The sequence below is a fragment of the Sturnira hondurensis genome, unplaced genomic scaffold (genome assembly GCF_014824575.4).
Source record: "Sturnira hondurensis isolate 20B ecotype Veracruz unplaced genomic scaffold, ASM1482457v3 Scaffold0011880, whole genome shotgun sequence".
Classification (NCBI taxonomy): Eukaryota; Metazoa; Chordata; class Mammalia; order Chiroptera; family Phyllostomidae; genus Sturnira; species Sturnira hondurensis.
In genome coordinates this window covers 1,622,163-1,642,508 of record NW_028084511.1, presented here as the reverse complement: position 1 = coordinate 1,642,508, position 20,346 = coordinate 1,622,163, and the positions used below count along the sequence as shown (strand labels likewise).

Below are 20,346 nucleotides of genomic sequence, written 5' to 3'. Positions count from 1 at the left end.
TCTTGGTGGGGCTGGGCTGCAGCCTGACTCTGCCTGGTCCCAAGGTCTGTGTTCTCATCACCTCACCTCCCCCCTCCCCACCCCAGGCTCCTGGGCCTGGCTTCTGGTTGGACCGACTGTCCCCCCATGTCCACCCCTGCCCCACACGCAGTCACAAATTCACACTGCATGAGGAAGGACCCCCCAAAACCAGGAATTTATTTTTTTATTTTTTTTATTTTTTTATCTTTAGAGGGGAAGGGAAGGAGAGAGGGAGAGAAATATCAATGTATGGTTGCCTCTCATGAGTCCCCTGCTGGGAACTGGCCTGCAACCCAGGCATGTGCCCTGACTGGGAATCGAACCACGATCCTTTTGTTCCCAGGCCGACGCTCAATCCACTGAGTTACACCAGCCAGGGCAGGAATTTCTTTATTTAAAAAGTTGTGTATTTGCACTGGCTGATGTAGCTCAGTGGACTGAGCATCGGCCTGGGAACAAAAGGATCGTGGTTCGATTCCCAGTCAGGGCACATGCCTGGGTTGCAGGCCAGTTCCCAGCAGGGGACTCATGAGAGGCAACCATACATTGATATTTCTCTCCCTCTCTCCTTCCCTTCCCCTCTAAAAATAATACATAAATAAATCTTTTTTAAAAAGTTGTGTATTTATTCTTACATGTTTAAACTTCAGTCACCTTCAAAGTACTCTCCATTTGATGCAATACATTTATGGAGACATTTTTCCCATTGCTCGAAACAGTTCTTGAATTCATTGATCTTGATGCTTTTTAGTACTTCCACAGGTTTTTGTTTTTTACCTCCTCATTGGCAAACGTTTATCTTTGAGGACTTTTTCATCAGAGGAAACAAAAATAAAGTTACTTGGGGTGAGATTGGGTGAATAGGAAGGGTGGGGCACAGGAGTCATGCCATTTTGAGTCAAAAACTGCTGAACACTCAGAGCGGTGTAGGCAGGTTTGCTTGTAAATCCTTGAAAAAGTCTTCAAAATGAATTCTCTGAAGCCAAACGCAGCCTCTCACAACAATGCCAGCTAGCACACTGATGCAGATGGGTTCCTAGAACACTCACGTAGCTGGGGAAGCCTGTACTACAAGGGGCCTGTCCTCCAGAAGATAATTCCGGTTTGTTTGTTTGTTTTTACGATTTTATTTATTTATCCTTAGAGGGGAAGGGAAGGAGAGAAATACCAATGTATGGTTGCCTCTCGTGAGTCCCCTGCTGGGAACTGGCCTGCAGCCCAGGCATGTGCCCTGACTGGGAATCGAACCGTGATCGTGTGGTTCCCAGGCCCGCGCTCAATCCACGGAGCTACACCAGTCAGGGCGTGTTTGTTTGTTTGCTTTAGTTCCCCTTCGGAGACTTCCTCTTGCATACACACAGCTCCTCCCCCAGAATCCCAGAGCCCAGCTGGGATTTGCTCCTCTTACCCTCCCAAACCAGGACTCTCACTGAGGAAGTGAACACCGAGGAGCAGTGGCAACAGTAACGACAATAGATCAGTTGCTCTGATCTAACCATCTCTGCATTTTTGCCTTCCCTCTGAATATAGTTTACCCCAAGGGCTCATCTTCTTGGTTCCTCTGAGGATGCGGTGTTTTTCCTTAAATGTGGGATTTTTTCCTGTTATTACAAAAACAATCTATCCCACCGCAATAAACATGGAGAAGACCACAAGACTGAGATTCTCCCACCATTCCCTCTCGGGAGGTCCCAGGCTGAGCGGTGGGTGAATGTCCCTCCTCAGCACACCCTTCTCCCACTGCAGAGCCCGGATGCCCCAGGAGTCGGAGCTGCTGCCACGAGACAGAGCTCCCAGACCGAGAGTCAGAGCTTCGTCCTGCCCTGCGTGGGCCCCGTGCACCCACGGCAGGACCTGCCTGTCTGGGCATGGGCATGGGGATGATCTCGAAGGGCCCTTTGCCCCAACGTTCAGGAATCCTGGGCTTGTCACGAATGGTGCAAAAGGCAGGACAGACCCGAGGGCCTCTCTCATGCAGGACAAACGAATCTGCAACTAGGCTAACAAGAGGGGGCTCTCCAGAGCACGCGGTAACCAGGGGGTGATCTGGAGACCAGAGGAGGCAGGGTAGGAAACCTCCCACCTGGCTCCAGCTTCGAGCGGACAGGCAACCTTCAGGACGACGGACAGCGGAGTGTCCTGTGTCCCAGTCAGGACCAGCTCCACAGGTGTGTGACCTGGACAGTCGCACAGGACCACAGGCTTGGTTCAGAGTCCTGCCATTGCCATCCTGAAATTCTGGGGAAGTTTTGAACAAGAACCCCGTGTTTTCATTTTGCACTGGGCCCTGCAAATGATGTAGCCAGCCCTGCCCCGAATAACAATTCCTGTTACGGATATAGAGGTCACTGCGTGGGGGGCACTTCGTGCTTTGGCTATGCATCATTCACCTGGGCCTCTCAGCAGCCAGGTGCAAATTGTCTCTCCTGGACTTCGTCAACCCAGATGGTGACATTTCCCAGGTGCTAGGCATGTTACATACACTAACACTCCATACGCTAACGCTACCTGCTCACAGCAGTGCCAGAGGTCCTGGGACCATCCACATTTCATAGATGAGGAACTGAGGCTCAGGGAGGGTAAGTGACTTGCCTAACGCTGCAGAGCTAGTGATGGGTCAGGCTGTTTGAGTCCATGAATAGAGGCCTCTATTCATCCTGCCATTGGACGGGGAGTCTGCTGAAAGGCCCTCCCCTTCCTGCCTGGCTCACCAGGGGTGGTCCCAGGAGCTCTGCAGTCTGGTCCTGCCCCAGCCTCTGTCCCAGCTCAGTGCCCAGCAGCCTGGGCTGGTGAGCTGTCAGTTTCCACCCCCACTGCCTTGTCATCTGCTGACAGTAGCTGCACTCTGCCACCTCCCGTGCCCAGGTGCCCCATCGGCTCCCCTGCTCAGACATAGAGCCATGGGACCCAGAAGTATCACTTTCCATCCCCCCGCCCCACACCACGGTGCCGGGCTCCCTGCACATTCTAGGCTGCAGTGGTGGCTCCGGGGGCCCTGGTCCCTCTGTGCAAGTCATCACGGAGACGACAGCCCAGGCAGAGGGGGCCATGATACCAGCGGGGAGCACCGGTGGCTGGAAATAGGGCGAGCCAACCAGCACTCAGAGATTCTCGCCTGCTCAGGTTGACTGGCCCAGTTTCTGAGCCTCAGCTCTCACATCTGGAAAACAGGGTGAGGAAAGCAGGCCCTGCGGCTATGAATTCAGTCGGTGGGCACAAGTTCAAGTCTCAGACCCAGTATTTGGCAGCCATGGGACCTTGGGCAGGTCACTAAACTGAACTTCAATGTCCTCATCTGAAAAGATGGCAAGAATGGAGGCATCCAGGCAAGAAGTCAGCCCCAACAGGCAGAATCAAGTTCGAATCCCGGGCTAGCATCCAGTACTCACAGGACCTCACTCCAGTCACTTCACCTTTCTGAGCCCCTGTTTCCCTGTCTTCCAAATGGGGATACTCAGTAAGGCATCGTTACAACTGTGACCTGTCAGAGTCGCTGTGAGGAAGGACCAGATGGGATGGCTGGGACATCGCAAGAGCCAGGGCCCTGATGGAAACGGCTGCATCAGGCCAGGCCGGGGAGTGGGGAGGAGCTGTCCGCCCGGAGCCAGGCTGTGAAGGGGCCAGCAGGTTCCCCAAGCAGGGGTCGGAGCCCTGGGCATGTGTGGCTGAGGCCAGAAGAGCGAACCATGAGGCAGGTGACCAAGGTCCACTAACCCCCAAGGGCTGTCCGAGGGCAAATAGCCTTTGGCAGGTGTGTGGGGACAGCTGAATTCAAAGGTGACCAAGTGGCAGTAGAATGGGAGAAAGGAAGCCAGCCCACTTCATCCTGGGCCACCTCCCCCAGCGCCCAGCAGACCTTCTCTGTAAGCCCTAATGTGGTGCCTCCCAAGCTTCGCTGTGCACACAGACCCCCGCGGAGCTGGTTAAAACGCCGCTTCTGACCCCACAGCCCAGGGAGCCCGAGAGTCTGTGCTTCCCACCAGCTCGCAAGGGTCTGCAGCTGCTAGTTCAGGGCCAGACTCTGAATAGCCAGGATCCAAAATGCTGTAAAACATAGGTCACAAAAATTAATAATTATTTGGGCTGTTACTTGATCTGACTTCAGCAGACTACAAGGGCTTGTGGGAGCCCATCCTCCCCGGCAGTCAGAAGAAACACCCCTCAGGGCCAGAGGGTCTGGTCTTGCTCCTAAGAGCACAGAGGCAGAGACGGAGGGGGGGTCTTTTCCTCGTCCGTGACGTGGGCGGGGGCTTCCAAACTCCGGGTCACACCCCAGCGGCATCAGAACTACCTGGGAAATCTGACCAATGCCCATTCCGAGTCACAGAAAGATGACTACTGTGTGATTCTTCTGACCTGAGGCATCCAAAGTGGTCAAGTTCACGGAGACCGAGAGTGGCGTGGTGGTCCCCAGGGGCGAGGGGAGGGACGTGTTTCATGGCTGCCGAGCTCTCACCTGCAGGATGAAACGCGTTCTGGAGCTGTGCTTCGCAGCCGTGTGCATGGTCCAGATCCTACATTTCATGTTATATGGCTTTGTACCACTATAAAGAAATACAGATTCTGCTCTGACCCCTGAGATCCTATTTAGGCTTCGTCTGGAGCAGAGCCTAGGAATCTATTTTTTAAAAATCTCCCCTGGGAATCTGGTGCAGGGCCGCTTGGGGACCCCTGGTTGGGGAGAGGCTAGACCCTGAATATCTTCTGAGCCTGTCCACTGCCCCCACCTCGGTCTCTACCTTTGGAGCTCCAAGCCCACACTCCACCCGCGCCCCCCTTCTGGCCTCCCTCCACCGCGCAGCTGCCCCAGTCACCTCTCTGAATCACAAACCTGATCCTCACACTGCTCCATTAAAGCCACTGCATGGCCTCCCGTCGCCCTTGGAACAAAATAGAGAAAAGGCACCGAGTCAGGGAGTCAGGTGCATCTGTGGAGCCGCGGCACAGGCCTGGGCAGGGGCCCCTGGGCACCGGGGCGGGGGGCAGAGAGCAGTTCTGCCTGGTGTGGGGTGGGGGGCAGGAAGGCGTCTCAGAAAAGAAGCCGTGCACTGGGCCCTGGATGCTGAGCTGGTGTTTGTCAAGGACTGGGGTGAAGGCAAGGGCAGGGGCACAGTGGGAAGGGCTCCAGGCTGATGGCACTGTCCCCCCCACCCCAGGCAGAAGGGGGGAGGGGAGGGGAGGGATGAGCTGAGAAAACAGTGAAAGGTGAGAGTGTGATGAGGCTGGGGAGGAGCACCCAGAGAGAAGGCAAAAGCCCCTTTCCGTTGGGGTGGGCTGTGGACGGGTTGGGGGGGACAGTGAGGGCCTCCAGGGCTGGCTCCACCCTGAGCTGGACGCCTGGGGCCGGGGCCTAGGCAAGGCGAGGGGGCATAGCTCCACTTGTACGGGATCCAGCGGTTCCCACCTATCCGGGCGCATCCTTGGCTCTCCGCCCACTCCCCAGGGCTGACTGTGTCCTGTGGACCCTGCTGTTTCCTGCCGCCTGTGTGTGTGTGTGTGTGTGTGTGTGTGTGTGTGTGTGTGTGTGTGATATATATATATAGAGAGAGAGAGAGAGAGAGAGAGTCTCCGCAGTGTTCTGGGGCCACAGAACCCTGTGGCCTGGCTTTGCCTAGCTGTGTGTCTGTGTGGGTGTCTCTTAAAAGCTGGGGTGCCACAGCACATACAGGTTGATGAGCATGGCCCCTCAGGTGCTCAGGAAGCCCTGGAACTGTCCCAGGAGGTAAGAGGAGTTCCGGGGCCCTATGGAAAGGCACCTCACACAAGGGAGCTGGAGAGCTCCCGTCCCCCTCCCCACCCAGATGAGCACACGGCCCTGGGGTAGCTCCCATCACCAGGAAGAGGAATTCAGGAGTGGCCCTTACCCAGCATTCACTTCAGGAAGGTGCCCTTTCACCACGTTAGAGATGAGATAAGAGGGTCTTCCGGGCCTGGGGGCTCTCCCTTCCCTATTGAGGAGGTTGCTTTCTCTGCTCCCACAACACACACACACACACACACACACACAGTTCTCTGCCTGGAACAGAAAAGAGGACGCAAGGGCCACATGCTCAGGGCCCCAGCTGGAGGGACACCACAGCTACCTCAGGGCTCACACAGGCTTCTGTCTTTTGGGCAGAAGATGGGGGTAAAGACACCCCTGAGAGCACTGCAGAAGAAACCACACCTCCTAACTGCTGGCGAGAAGGTTGGTCAGATGGACTTGCGCGCTCGTTCCTCGGTTAGGTGTGTTCATAGCACCAAAGCGTCTGGAAATGCCCAGAGGTGCGTGGGGGAATCAGTAGGCCCGGAGAGGCCAAGGGTGCACTGAAAGCACCCGGAAGTGGAAAGAGCACTGGACCAGGAGTCTGCGCTGGCTGCTCACACTGGCTCCCTGTGGCCCTGCCTCTCCAGACCTTGGCAAACAGGACCGCGTGAAGACAAGGTGGCACCTCCCTGCGGCCCTGCACGGTGGTAGTGTAATCATTACCTTTATTTGGGGATGGAGAAATCGAGGTTAGCTGAGGGGAGGTGACTTTCGCTACAGCTGGCAGTGACGGGTCAGTACTGGTCCCCTACTCCAAGCTGAGGGCCATCCGTGAAGGGGCTGTGGTTGCCCGCTGCAGGGGCAGACATTCCCTTGGCACGCACTGAGAGGCGCTCTAGGCTGTTTCTTCTCGTTGGCACCAGCACCTGCGTCCTCAGCCTGTGTGCTCCCCTGAGCCACCTCTGAGCTGCGTGTGGCAGGGGGCCAGCTCCTGGGGCAAGGCTGGAAGCCCCACTGGTCCTCTCTCCCCCTCCTAACCTACCCCTGGAGCAGCCCCCTGCCTCCACTTTCCAAGGGTGAGGGAGGGAAGAGAGGGGTCTTAAACCCACAGATCCCTTCCTCAGGTCCTTCGTAAGTCCCCTGTGCCAGATTGGAGTCAGCTACAGATATCAGAGGCTCAGAGAGGGTTAGAAACTTGTTCAAGGTCACACAGCCAGATCGATCTGATTCTAAATGTCAGAGCCCAGTCCTGGTTCAGGAGGGGCTCAGGGTGGGGGCACTAGGCCCCACAACAGGCAGGAAGGCCCTGGCCAGCTGGGCCTGTGAGCCTGGGTGGTGACAAAACATCTGAGCCTTCCCCAGAGTGTCCGTCCCACTGCTCAAGGGTCAAGAGCTCGGTCCAGGCAGTCAGGGCCAGGCCCGGGAGGCGCTCAGCTGACAGCTGGTGGATGTTGTTGGCATTGGTGTTGCCATCTCTACCACCAAGTGGGTGTTTAAGTGCGGGTGGGGGCAGAGGGGCTGTGGATGGGGCTCGGGACCTCCAGGTCACTCTGGCTCTCAATTCTTGTTGGCAGAGCATAGGAGGAACAGGAGAGCTGGGAGCAGGGAGAGGCCTGGGTGGGGGGAGGAGTGGAGAGGCTGTGATTTGAGGAGGGGTTTTGAGCAAAGGCTGGGAGAGGCGGAAGGATCCAGCGTGAGCTGGTGTGGGGATGACCCAGAGATGCTTCGGTCTCCAAGACCGGCTGAGCTGGGGAAGGGAAGCAGGTGAGAGTGACCCTGAGTGTGGGTCCTTCTCTGGCTTCCCAGCTCTCTGGAGGGTGGTCTGGACTCGTCAGGGGGGCAGGGTGTCAGAGAAGAGAGCCTCCTCAGTTCCCCATGGGGCAGCCAGCATCTGCTCTCCACGCGGTCAGGCTCTTCCCGGCAGCAGCCTCCCCCCGAGCAGGCCTGAATCTGCTCAGTCCTCTCCCCGGCACAGAGACCGCTCCTCGGGTCGGCCTGCAATGATGGAGGCAGGGTCAGGCCCAGGGCTGGGCTCTGGGTTCCTGTGGAGGTGAGCACAGCCCGGGCTCCAGGACACTTAGCCAGGCCAGGGAGAAATGCACCAAGGAGGGCTGCTGCAGGTGTGGGGGCTCCGTCGCCCCAGGATACAGAGGAATGAGGGGGTTCTGGGCCAGAGGAATCATCCTGGAAAATCCCAGCCCTTCCAGGGCAGGTTACAGAACCTGTTCTCCCAGCCTGGGGCCCTCCCCTCCCTCCCAGCAACGTGTCCAGGGGCACCTGACTTGAACAGGCTATAAATAGAGGGATGACGGAAGGCTCTGGAAGCCCCAGGGAGGACAGGAGAGAGGGATTCTGGTTCTCCCCAGAGGGGCTCAGCGAGGTGCCCTGGCAAGGCAGGAGTTCCGTGGTGAGTCTTCGAGGTTGAACAGGGGTCCCCCTGGCAGAGGGGGTCCGGGAGGGGCAGTCAGGCAGAGGGGACACTCTGGTGACGCAACAAATGGAGCAGGCGAGTGACTCAGTGGCTGGGCGAAGGCTGCATGGGGTAATGAGGGGTGAGAAACTTAGTGACCGGAGGCCTTGAATGCCAGGGTAAGGGCTTTGTTCTGGGGTCCACATCTTGCTCTCAGTAGGAGGCATCCTAGACTGTTTCTCCCCCTTGGTCCCAGGGTGATTCTGGTTTTGTGAAGGGGAGTTAAGAGCAACACACAAGAACAAGTCAAGGGCAACTGCAGGCAGCCTGGGGCACTGTGTCAGAAAGCACATGGCCATCCTTCCCCGGTGGAATGGAAGAACGTTATGGTGCTAACTGTTCCCCAATATCTGTTCTCCCTGTCTTCTTTGCCATAGAAACCCCAATTTTTAGCTGGACACAAAACCACTTGAAGACTATATTTCCCAGCCTCCGTTATAGCTAACCATGGCCATGTGAACAAGTCTACCACTGGGATGTAAGCAGAAGTGTCATTCAAAGGCTGGCTGGAGCATGCCTGTGATTGCTGGAGCTGAAGCAGCCACCTTGCATCACGAGGCAGATGCCACATGCTGAGGGTGACCGAGCAACAGGAAGGAAGGGACCTGGGTTCTGATGTTTATGGAGCTGCCACATCAGCCCTGGACTAGATGCCTCCAAGTGCTGCTTGCCTGGAAGAAAAAGAAGCTTCTGTATTGTTGAACACATTATTTCTTTGGGTTTTTTCAATCTTCTTCGGCTGAACATAATCCTAAACAACACACATGTCAGAGGGGAACCTCAAGAGCCCTTAGCATTTGATTGTTCTGCCACTGAAATAAATCCACAAACAAAATTTAAAAAGGAAAACCTCAGAAGTATTCACACCTCTTACCAGGTAACAACAGACACATTACAATTACCTTCCGGGTATCATCCCTCACTCACTGGACACATTCCAGAATCTTCCTTCCCTGCCGTTTCAGTAGAATGCTTAGAAATGAGCTTTTGTTGGAGATAATGTGCAACCCCCTGAGAAAGCTTGGTTCCCTGAGCCAGGCCCCCCACCCAGATGAGCCATGATTTGGGGCCTCGTCTCCCCGCCTGAGGCCCACGAGCCCACGGAGCCACTGGCTGTGTGAGGAGTGTGTACAGAGAGAAACTTGAGCTAACCACCTCAGCATCCCAGGCGGGTCCTATTAAGCCCTTCCCCAGTGCACAGGGTTGTGTGGTCTTCTCTCTACCAGGGCGAAACAATTTTAATAGTTGCCATTTCAGGAAGACCCTCTAGTGTTCAACTCTCTGTGAGAGAACGGGGCAAATGCCCCCTTCCCTTGGCTGAAGTGGAAAGGGGGGAGAATGCAGCCCTTGCCCGAGGATTTAATGGAACGCTTTCCGGGACAAGCTCCCTGAGTAACTGAGAAAACGGCCATTAAAGGCCTGGGCACTGCTCTGCACGGTCACGCCACTTACTGGATCCAGGGCGGGAGTGGTGTCCAGAGAGGGAGGCGGCTGGGAAAACAGTTCCCTCCTCACGTTGTTCTGTCTCTGAGTCTTTCATTTGCCTTCAGGAGCGGCTGGTGCGGCTCCCAGAGCTTGTTGGTCAGGCCACACCTGCAGAGCAAACTCTGGGGGTGGGCCAGGGGACGAGGGGTTTCTGCCAGGACTGTGCAGGGTTGCCACCAGAGCCGGGCCCACTCTTCTTCCTTGTGCTGGTGCTGGGTGGGGTACCTCAGCCATCCCCACTCCCCCTGCTGCCGGAGGGAGGCCTCTCCTGGCAGGTGGGGGCAGGATTCGCACCAGGTATGGCCGGAGGCTGAGGTGGAGGGTGCTGGGTGAGGGAGCCGGGCTGCCTTGATTTGATTACACGTTGTAAAGCTGTCTAATTACTCCAGCCCAGCAGGAAGGGCTCATCTCGTGCAGGGAGGCAGGAGACTTCAGTGGTTCCAGCACAGACTCTGGGGTCAGATAGCCAGGTCCGAATCCAAGTTCTGCCCTTCTGGGATGTCCCTTAACCCCTCTGCATCCTGGTTTTCTCACTGGGACGCAAGCTGATGACAATGACTCCCTGGAAGTTTTCAATGAGACAGTAAGTGCCGGGTGTCCTGATGACAGCCTGGCGGAGGTGGTGTGGGGGGACCAGGTAGAGGCAGTGCTGCCCCAGGCACTTCCCACAGATGCCCTGCGGGATCATTCCTAGAGGCTCCAGCGTGACCAGGAAGAAGGGTGTGTGTGTGTGTGTGTGTGTGTGTGTGTGTGTGTGGTGAAGCCGAATCTGGGAAGCACCCCACACAGAGGCGCCACACCTGCGTGGCTTTCTCAGGTGAAACGGGAGATTCAGCCTCTGCTCAGCTTTCCCACCTAGCTGAAGGTCCCGACCACCTGGAGGAGCCCAGCGCAGGGCACACTGCACAGGCGGGCATGCGGCTGGTTGTCTCGCTTCATCCTCTCCCCACCACTAGGGGGCCGGCTTTGACTGCGCCATTCTGCCCATGAGGAACTCAGGTCCAGGGATGCAGAAACGGGGTATCTCTCCCAGGCTTGACATACCCCTCCCCCGCCCCCATTCCTGACCAGGACATCCGGCCTACTGGCTCTGGCTCCGAGGTGAAGCCACCTCCACTAACCTCTGGGGTGCGGAGGGGGCCAGGAGCACTTTACCTCAGCTGCCTCTTTTCCTCCAGGCCCAGCCTCTACACCCACTCAGTTTTCTGGTCTCACCTGCTGGCTCCCCCTTTGTCTGTTTATCCCAAAGAGCAGAGACTTCACACCGACTCTGTTCGATAAGGCAACACACAGGACGGGCACAAGTTTCCTTCTAGAACTTGTCCTGGAGCCTGGGAGGAGGTCATGGTGGAACAGGAAGGGACCTGCCCTGGAGTCAGCCAGGAAGGCTCCCTGGAAGGGGTGGGCTTTGAGACAGACTTGGAAGAGGTGAGGCCCCTCTGCAAAGCAATGCAAGGAAGAGCACAGCTGCCGAGAGGTCTGGTGCCCGCAGGTCCAGGCTCCAATCCCAGTCTTATAGCCAGCTAGCCTGGTGACCTTGGCCTGGTCATTACCCTCCCTCTGCCTCAGCATCCTCCCCTGAAGCCGAGGCACAGAGTCCCTGACGAAGGAAGAGTGTGAGCCCGGAGGCCTGAGTCTTCCCTGCACATGTCAAGCAACTTCAATACAAATCACAGTGGAGCCTGCTGGACGCCTGCATGGTGCGGCATACCTTACACGTATTGTCTCACTTCGATTTCACGAATGACCTTACTTGTGAGATCCTCTGATTGTCCCCATTTTTCAGATGAGGAAACACACCCGGAGAGGTTTGCCGACTTGCCCAGTGTCACACGGTTGGCAGGTGGCAGAGCAGAAGCTGCAACCCAGGGCTGTCTGATTTTCAGAGCCTGAGTCTCTAGTGCTCTGGCCACGTTGTCCCGCCCTCCCTCTCAGGCTCCCCCATCGCTGGAGGGCAGGGGGTGCAAGCGACATTCAGCTCCACCTGGACTGGCAGCCCTGGACGCCAGCCAGGGCAGCAAGGCTCCCTCCTGGTCCTGGTGTCGGCCTGACGCCCCAGAAAGTCCCCGATCCACCCCCAAGGCAGCAAGAAGCAGGGACTGGGGTGAGAGCCCCTGTCTGGAGCCTCACTTCTTTGCCCCTGCTGTGGTGGGGGGAGGTCTTCCAGGTGGGAGGAGCTGGGTCTCCCCCACCCGGCAACTGGTGCCCAGGCTCTGCCAGCTAAATTTAGGTGCCAGGATCTGGAGAAACAAGGGTAATTAAGGGGTATTGTGTCACTTTCCAGCTGCCTCTCACATCCCCTGAGCAGTCACACGCCACTTGGACAGGAGGGAGGAGGTGTGTGGGACACAGAGGGGAGGAGAGGGAGGGGTGGACAGACAGTTGGGGCCAGAGGAGGTGGGGGAACACTCAGCCTTCACCCCAGACTGGAGGGCTTGAGGCACAGGGCTGCCTGGGCCTGGCTACTGCCCCTGCTGCCCCGGGACCCCGAGTGTGGGGATCACAGGAGGGTGATTTTCAGCCAACACCCCAAGGGCACCCTCTAGTGAACACCACCCATAAATGGAAGGTCCTGGCTTGGAGTCGGCCACCCTCATCATTGGAAATGCTCTGCCCCCGGGGGAAAGCCACCGAGTATTGATCAGGCATAGTCTGCAATAGGACTGATACCTATGCTCTCAGCAAGCCCTTCCGGCAGCTCTGCAGGAAGAGCATTGCCCACCCCAGCTCACAGAGCAGGGAGCAGAGAAGTTGGCTGTTCCAGTTGGCACATCTGGGGCTGGTGGGGCCCAGGGACGAAGCTGACCGGCTGGCCTAAGAGCCGTGTTCTCAGCCACAGCCAGAGCTGACTGGCCCACAGCAGTGTGAGCAGTTATCGCTGTGACCAGAGGAAAGCCACCAGGAAGGCTTTGCCAAGAGGAGAAGAGGCATTCAACGCGGTAAGAACCTCTACAAAGACTGCGAGGTGAGTGAGGCCACCTTGAAATGCACAGACTAGTGTCGAGGCAAGTGTGAGGCTCTTGTCCAGGGGTCGCAATGATTGTTGCTGTATCTCTATAAGCATTAAAGCCAGACTTGAATTTCCCAGTTAAAAAGAGGGCAAAGGATTTGCACAGATACTTCTCCAAAGAAGATACGCAAACAACCAGTAAGCCCAGGAAAGATGCTCAACATCATTCGTCATCAGGCCAAGCCAATCAAAACCACTGTGAGATGCCCTTTCACACCCGGTAGGGTGGCTGGAATCACAGAGACCATCACAAGTCCTGACAAGGAAGCAAAGAAACTGGAGCCTGTGTGCATTGCTGGCGGGGATGCACGACAGTGCGGACACTTTGGAAAACAGTCTGGTGGTTCCTCAAAAAGGTCAATGATAGACTTACCCTATGGCCCAGCAATTCCACTCCTAGGTATAGACCCAAGAGAACTGAAACTGTATGTGAACAAACAAACAAAAATTGTACACGAATGTGCATAGCAGCTCTACTCGTTACAGCACCAAAGTGAAAACGAGCCGAACCCCGGTCGGTTGGCTGACGGATGAACAAGAGGTGGTCTGTGCTTACAAAGGAATATTACTCAGCCCTAAAAAGGGATGGAAGGATGAGGTAGCATCGCACACGCTACCACAGCGTGAGCCGTGAAGACGCTGTGTGAAGTGAAAGAGCCAGACACTACAGGCCACTCCCCGTGGGGTTCCATTCTATGAAGCATCCAGAATTGGCCAAGTCACAGAAACAGGGAGGAGCTTGGCGGTTCCCAGGTGCTGGGAGCCGGGGGAGGATGGGACGTGACGGCAGGTCCCTCCGGGGGTGATGTCGGTGTTCCGGGATCAGGTAGTCGTGACGGATGGGCAGCTGGGTACATACAGCAAAGGCCACCAAACTTTTTACTTTAAAAGGGTGAACTTCATGGTATGTGAATTCTGCTATAAAGGATCAATAAAGCTGCTATGTTAAAAAGCAGATCTGCCTCTAATATTTGCAGGAGCACAAATGGAGCCCCACATACCATATGCTTAAATATTTAAAAACCAAGCAAACAAGCTGTTAAATAAAATGTGTTCCCTTCTCCTACCTTGACAAATACCCCTCTACAGTGGCAAAATGGAAAAGTGTGTATAAAGCTATGGTTTTTATAAGCAAGAAAGCTGGCGTGTTTGGGTATTGCGCCGATGAACCGGCTGTGTTTGGACAAGTGAGGAAATAAAGACATACGTAACTCAAATTATTATAGTCGTATTCCATAGAAATGTTCACACTTTTCATCTCACCAAAGTTGCTAATTTGTGTTCTAGTAGCGGGAGTAATCCAAAATAACTAAAGAAGTATTGTTTTCATCAAAAAGATAAATGGCAATAAATTTAGAATTTTAAAAATATGTTTCAAAAAGGTGTTTTTCTAAAATGTTAAAAGTTATTTGTTGAAATTACGAGACAGAATACAAGGTACATTATAATGAATAAAACATTGAAATCAAATCTGAATTTTTATTAATTTTTTGAAATTTTAATGAAATGTTATTAAATGTTTTTGACTAAATGACACCATTAGCAGTTCTGGTGTTTGGAGTGCATCTCGTTGGTAATGCAAAGCGTGAGTACCCATGCAGGTAATGCCTAAATTTATAGGGACAAACTCAGGAGTGATGCGAATTGTTTAAATATGGCAAGAAAAGTCCCTGTCGGCCAGCACGGAAGTTTTTGTGGATATAGCATTCATTCCGGAGAACCACCGGAGGGAAGAGTCAGTACATGAAGAAGAACGGAAAACGGACCCTGGACTCTGAGTCTCAGAGCGGATAAAGGGCACGGCAGACCTGCCCTGGGTTGCTTCTCCTGAATGGGCCCGTGTGCTGGGCGCTCCTTCTGCACAGCTGTTTTAAAGCTACGGGCTCAGCCTCGGATGTTTAAGCCAAGAGAGACACGAGCGATGCTCCAAACCTAGCCCGGTGCCCGTTCCCTCCTGGCCTGAACGTTCGGTACCCAGGTGGCCAATGCCCACCCCTCCATGGAATACCATGTGACTCCTCAGGCCCCAGGGACGGGCCTTCGATGACCCCAGCCTCCTCTCTCTCCTTGGCCTCTCATTCTCCTTGCCAAGCCAGCCAGGCCTCTGCCCGGGAGAGTCCCGCTTTCCAGAAGGCTCTTTTCGCTGGCTCTCCTCCTCCTGCCGTCTCCTTTGTCTCTCTGGGCTTCCCTCGAGAAGGGGCTCAGGGAGGACAGGGACCTGGGGCCTTGCTCGGGGCTCATCCCACGACCTTGGCTAAGCTGACTGAACAGGGGGGTGGGCCACCATGTAAGGGCCCTAAAGGGGCCTTTTCCTCTCTGATGATGTCTCTGAGTGACAAGTGGGGCCCTCCCAGAGGAGTCTGGGAAGCAGTTGGGGCCAGGTGGGTGGCACCTCCCCCGTGACCTGGAGAGCTGAGGCCAGAGGCCCTGAGGACGGACCCCTTGTTGCCTGGTCCATGGTCAGCCTCTGACTCCCTCCCGCCCAGGCCCCCTCTTTCAGGCTCCCCTGGCTTCCTGCTCTCCGCTCCCCACACGCAGAGCTGCTGCATGTGACAGCTGAGATTCAGAGAGTCCTGGGGCCGCCTTGTCCAGCAAGGCCACTCTCCCTCCCCCTACTGTCCTCCGGCCAGAGACAAAATGGTCACACTTGTTCCCTTGACCTGAGGGTGTGAGGTGAGGGGAACAGAAGGTGCACATGGAGCCCACAAACCTGGGTCCACCTGCCAGGTGTGAGGCCTGAGCCTCACCTGCAACGTGGGGACAACGAGGGTCTACTTTATAGTGTCGCTGGGATGATTAAGTGAGCTATGCGTCATATAGAGGGTGTAGCAAGTCCTCAAAACATGGGATAATAATAATAATATGACAACTATTATTATCATGAGCTTATATGAGCTCGATCCCTACTATTCACTCAGCCAGTCACTCGGTCAACAGGTGTGCAGCAGCGCCACCCAGCGCAGGCTCCAGAAACCACAAAGTGGCCCGGAGCTGCGGAGACAGCCACAGACAGACTCCGGTCTGCATCGGTGAGGAGCACATTCGCTCACCAGTCAAAGAAAACCCGAGCACTGTGACTTCAACACCTCAGGGCCTCCCCGTCTCATATAAAAAGGAATCAAGAAGTCAGTGGCCGGGGGCTGGTGCACTGGCCTCGTGATATCTTCTGCCATCTTTAGATGTGGACTTTCAACCTTAGCGTGCCACAGTGGCTGCCACACCTCCAGACCTCATGTCCAGGTTCCTGGCAAGAAAAAGGGAAGTTGGAGTCCAAAGGAACCCTACCAGTTCTCTCTGCCCCTTATTTTTAAAACATTATTTTAAAATCTCCTGAAACCTCACACAGTCAACTTCTGTTCATGCCTCATTGGTCAGCCACGGACTTGGGAGAAAGCTGGGAAACTGGGGAGCTGGATTAGTTCAGACTAGCCCCGACCCACCCATGGGAATGAGGGACAAGGCAACCCCGTACGAAACATATAGGCTAGGAGGCAGTTGGCAGAGGGAGATGGGTATTAGGTGGGCCATGGTCAGTGTCTGCCAGTCATACCATAGAGGGGCACACAGTTCATCCTCCGCATTTGTATGTTGGGGTGTTGGGGTTCAGAGAGGGAAGTGACTTGATCAAGGTCACACAGCAGAGCAGGGGTGGATTGGAGCCCAAGCTTTCTAAAGCCATAGGCAGAATTTTTTCTATTGCTCCCCAACATATGAGTTCTTGATTGACAAGACCCCTTTAAAGGACTCAGGAGTTGGGGGCCTCCAAGGCTCCAGCATCCAGAATTCTTCAGGAGGAGGAGAGATATTGGCCGTAGCGGGAAGTAAAGAAGGCCTTCCCTACTGTTACCAACCCTCAGGAGCAGAGCCAGCTCCTTGGAGTGGCTAGCTGGTGACAGCCAATTAGCCTTGTCACCCACTTCCTTCGGGGAGAGACGGGCATATAATCTGCTTGTCAGCTGGAGAGAAGGGCAGACCCTCTCCTCCACCCCCTGCCGAGGCTGCACCAGACTGACAGGGTGGCAGTGCAGCTGGTGAGGGAGGGGTGTCTGGGGGCCAGCTGGCAGGCAGGTGGGCAAGGGAGGACAGACAGTGGGACCGGGCAGAGCAAGGATGCCAGGGGCCCCATCCCTGTCGGGGTGGGTGAACTAAGGCAACACAGAGGCTTGACCCCTGCCCATGGAGAGAGTGAGCTGACGAGCAGGGATTGTCTTGTTGACAGGTCTCCAGACCCCCTGGGAGATGTCCCTGGGAGGCCCTGGTGGGGGACACCTAACCCCAGGTAGGGGATAGAAGGCAGGGAAGGGGATGCTTCACACTGGATCTTGAAGGAGGGCCAGGGATCTTGAAAGCAAAGAGGGAAGGGAAAGGCGACCCAGGCAAGGGGACAGCATGAGCTAAGGCTGAGGCCCAGGACCTGCCAGCATGTCAGGGTCGGTGGGTTCTGCTGTGACTTCCGGTGAGGGGCAGCGAGAGGCACAGGGTGAGAGCCACTGACGCTGCGAGTGGGTGCTTTTCATACTCTGTTTCAGGAAGCCCTCTAGCGACCGTGGGGTCCTCTTTCCAGGCCATTGCACAGGGGAAGGGACTGAGGCTCAGCAGTCACACAGTGTGAGCAGCTGGCAGAATGGGGGTTCAAGTTTCGAGATGGGCTCGCCGCCCCCACGTGGTCGGCTCCTTGCAGCTGGAAGGGTGGTGAGCAGCCGGGCCACTGAAAGTGGCAAGCCCTCGACGGTCCGAGCAAGAGGAGGGCGACGTGGTCCCGCCTGTGTTTAGAAGGATCCTCAGTCCTCCTTCTGAACGGTCCCGCCCCTCCTGCAACCTCCACTAGTGTCCTATTTACTTCACCTGTAGGGTCATGGAGGAGTGGTTAAGTGTTTAAGTGTTTAAGGGAGACCCAGAGCCACACTGCTGGGATTCAAATCCCCTCCCCCCGCCACATACCAGCTGTGTGACCTTGGGGAAGTCACTCACCCTCTCTGTCCCTCGGTTTCCTGATGGCTGTCCTAAGAACACCCACTTCACAGTGTGGGTGGGGGGATCCAAGAGTCCCTGCCACGCAGGGAGCAGATGGTCAGTAAATGTCAGCCACTGTCACCCGAGCACCGTGTCTTGTGATTTTACGCATTTTTGTTAACTCGCTCCCAGACCCTCTCACTCACTGTGTTCACCTCCGAGGGTTGCTGGCCCCGAGCACCACAGACTGGGTGCCACACAACCAGGAGTCAAACCGCGCCATCAGCCAGGCCCTGCTTCCTCTGAAACCTGTCGGGGAGGATCCCCTGCTTGCCCTTCCCAGCTTCTGGGGGTGGCTGGCAATCCTGGGGGTGCCTGGACTCACAGCTGCATCTCCATCCCTGCCTCTGCCACCACCTGGTGCTCTCTGCTCATGTCAGTGTCTTCCCATGGCTGCCTTCTTTCTTCTTAGGACACCCGTCGTAGTGGACGAAGGGCCACCCACCTTCAGTGTGACCTCCCACTAACCTGATTACATCTGTGATGGCCCTTTTCCAAATAAGGTCATATTCTGAGGTCCTGGGGGTTAGACGTCAGTATACCCCTGCATGGACAAGTTCAACCCAAAACGCTCCTCAAAGCATCACCAGCAGGGGGCCCAGAAATCTGTGAAATGGACAATAACAATGAATAAATGGGGTTTTCTGATTGCCAGCCCCAAGGCCAGGACTCTGCTTCCCTGCCTCTGTGTTTGGGGGATCCAGGACAGAGCCTGCTCCCCTGGAGGGCCTGTAGGTGGATTTTAATCTAGATGCATCTCGGGGAATCTGCCTAGCTGGTTGGTTGGCCACGCCACCCATGACAAGAGTCCTCTGGGGCCGGAGGGGGCACAGATGGGATGGGGCTCAGCGGGGCAGGCCTGACGGCTGAAACCAGAGGAGCTGACAGTGTGCTCAGCATGGCTCCACTCAGCACAGACGGGGCAATCCCCAGGGAGACGTCACAGGCAGCCGGGGGCGACCGGTTTTCAGTGTCACTGCTAATCTGGGGGCCTGTGCGTCAGGCAGTGACTCGCATGGGGAGGGGGAGGAGAGCCTGGCTGGGGGGGCCTGATGCTGAGTCATGGGAGAGCGGGCTCCCCCTGCCTGAGTGAAGAGGGGCTGGCAAGCTGGTCTGGAGGGAGCCCCCTCTTGAGCCCCCTGCCTGTGGCCCTGGCCCCTGCCCCTCCCATGGTTCTGTGAGGCTCCTTTATCCGATGACCAGCTCCAGCCTGGCTGAGCTCAGAGCCCTGGAAAGGGAAGAAGGACTGAGAAGCAACTGTAAAGGTCAGCAGCCCCAGGGACCAGGAGCAGCCATGATGCAAATGTGGAATTTACACTCCCAGTGCCCGCTGGCCAGCCCGCCCGCCTGCCCGCCTGTCTGTGTGCCAAGCAGCAGCCTGGGCAGCGTGGGTACAGCAGATGTCCTGGGCCCTTTCTGGAACCGAGTAGCTCTGCGGCTTCCCCCCTGGAGGCACTTCCCCGAGGAGGGCTCTGGCTGTGTGCGTGGGGAGGGGCCTCAACTTGGCTGGGGCCTGTCCTGCTGGAATCCAGCTGCCAGCCTGGGATTTCCAACGTCAGCTTTCCTGGCTCCGTGGCTGAGACACCCCAGGGGCCGGGCATGGGAAGAACAACTGGACGCCAACCAATCCCCTTTTCTGTTTCTCTGGCTTCACCCAGATGCTTTCCAGGGCCAGTTCCATCAATGAGACTTCATTGATCATCCCAGGCAGAAACCCAGAGTCCTGCAATGAGCCGAGGGCTTTGCTTTAACCCCCCTGACAGCCCTGCTGAAACCATCCTGCTGTCCCAGGAGAGGAAACTGAGGTTCGGAGAGGAAAGTCCCCCCCGAGGGATCGCACGGCCATAGAACGACAGAGTTGGGACTCAAACTGTGTCTCTACCACCTCCTACGTTGCGAGAAGCAGCGCTGTGATCTTCATCCAGCCCCCACCTTTCCTGGCTACCTTCCTTCAAATCGCTTAGCTCAGCAGGCCTGGAGAGATGTCCTCTTCCCCTTGCACCAAGCACCGAGAGTCTGCGTGTGTGTGCGTGTGAGTGCCTGCGAGTCCACTCGGCTGGGCAGTACCAGGTACTGTGCCGTGAGGACTGGGCCAGGAACCCCAGGCTCAGGACCAGACCTTCGTCTGGCTTGCTGAGCCACCTTGAGACCTTCGCCTAGCCTCTCAAGGCCTCAGACTTGCCAGTGACCACCTGGGCACTAGACAGGGATCTCTCTACGTTGGCCTTCTTCCCCCTCCTCCGTGCGTCTGGAAACCCCGTGGCTGAGTCGACTTCCTTCTCCCTTTGCTCTCTCAGCTCCCATCTGCCCCTGGCAACCAGTGGAGAACTTGACACCCCGTGGGTGCTTAATACAGCTCAAACTCACCTGAGTGACAAACCTGCCGTTCCAAATCCCAGGGGACGCTGTCCTGTTGACATTCACTTAACTAGTTTCTGCTGCTGTTGACAGAACCTCTGGCCCCGCCTGTGCTGGACAGGCCAGGATCAGAGTTCAGAGCTGTTGTCAGGCCACTTGGGGCCTGTTGGGGAGGGACGCGGGGGGGGAAAGGACCTTGATAGGAAAGGCCTCTCAGCCTCCAGGTGAATGAAATAAGGGAGG

At 56.1% G+C, this 20,346-nt stretch overlaps 1 long non-coding RNA gene across 1 annotated transcript; it reads right to left on the bottom strand.

The window, feature by feature from the left end:
• Window positions 1-1,690: 1,690 nt before the first annotated feature.
• LOC118996913 (uncharacterized) lies at window positions 1,691-18,943 on the bottom strand. The gene is made up of 4 exons (XR_005068572.1): window positions 17,704-18,943; window positions 15,640-15,976; window positions 11,695-11,700; window positions 1,691-1,701 (listed from the first exon to the last, which is right to left on the bottom strand). It is a non-coding gene; the product is annotated as an uncharacterized LOC118996913 (long non-coding RNA).
• Between the last annotated feature and the right edge of the window lie 1,403 nt (window positions 18,944-20,346).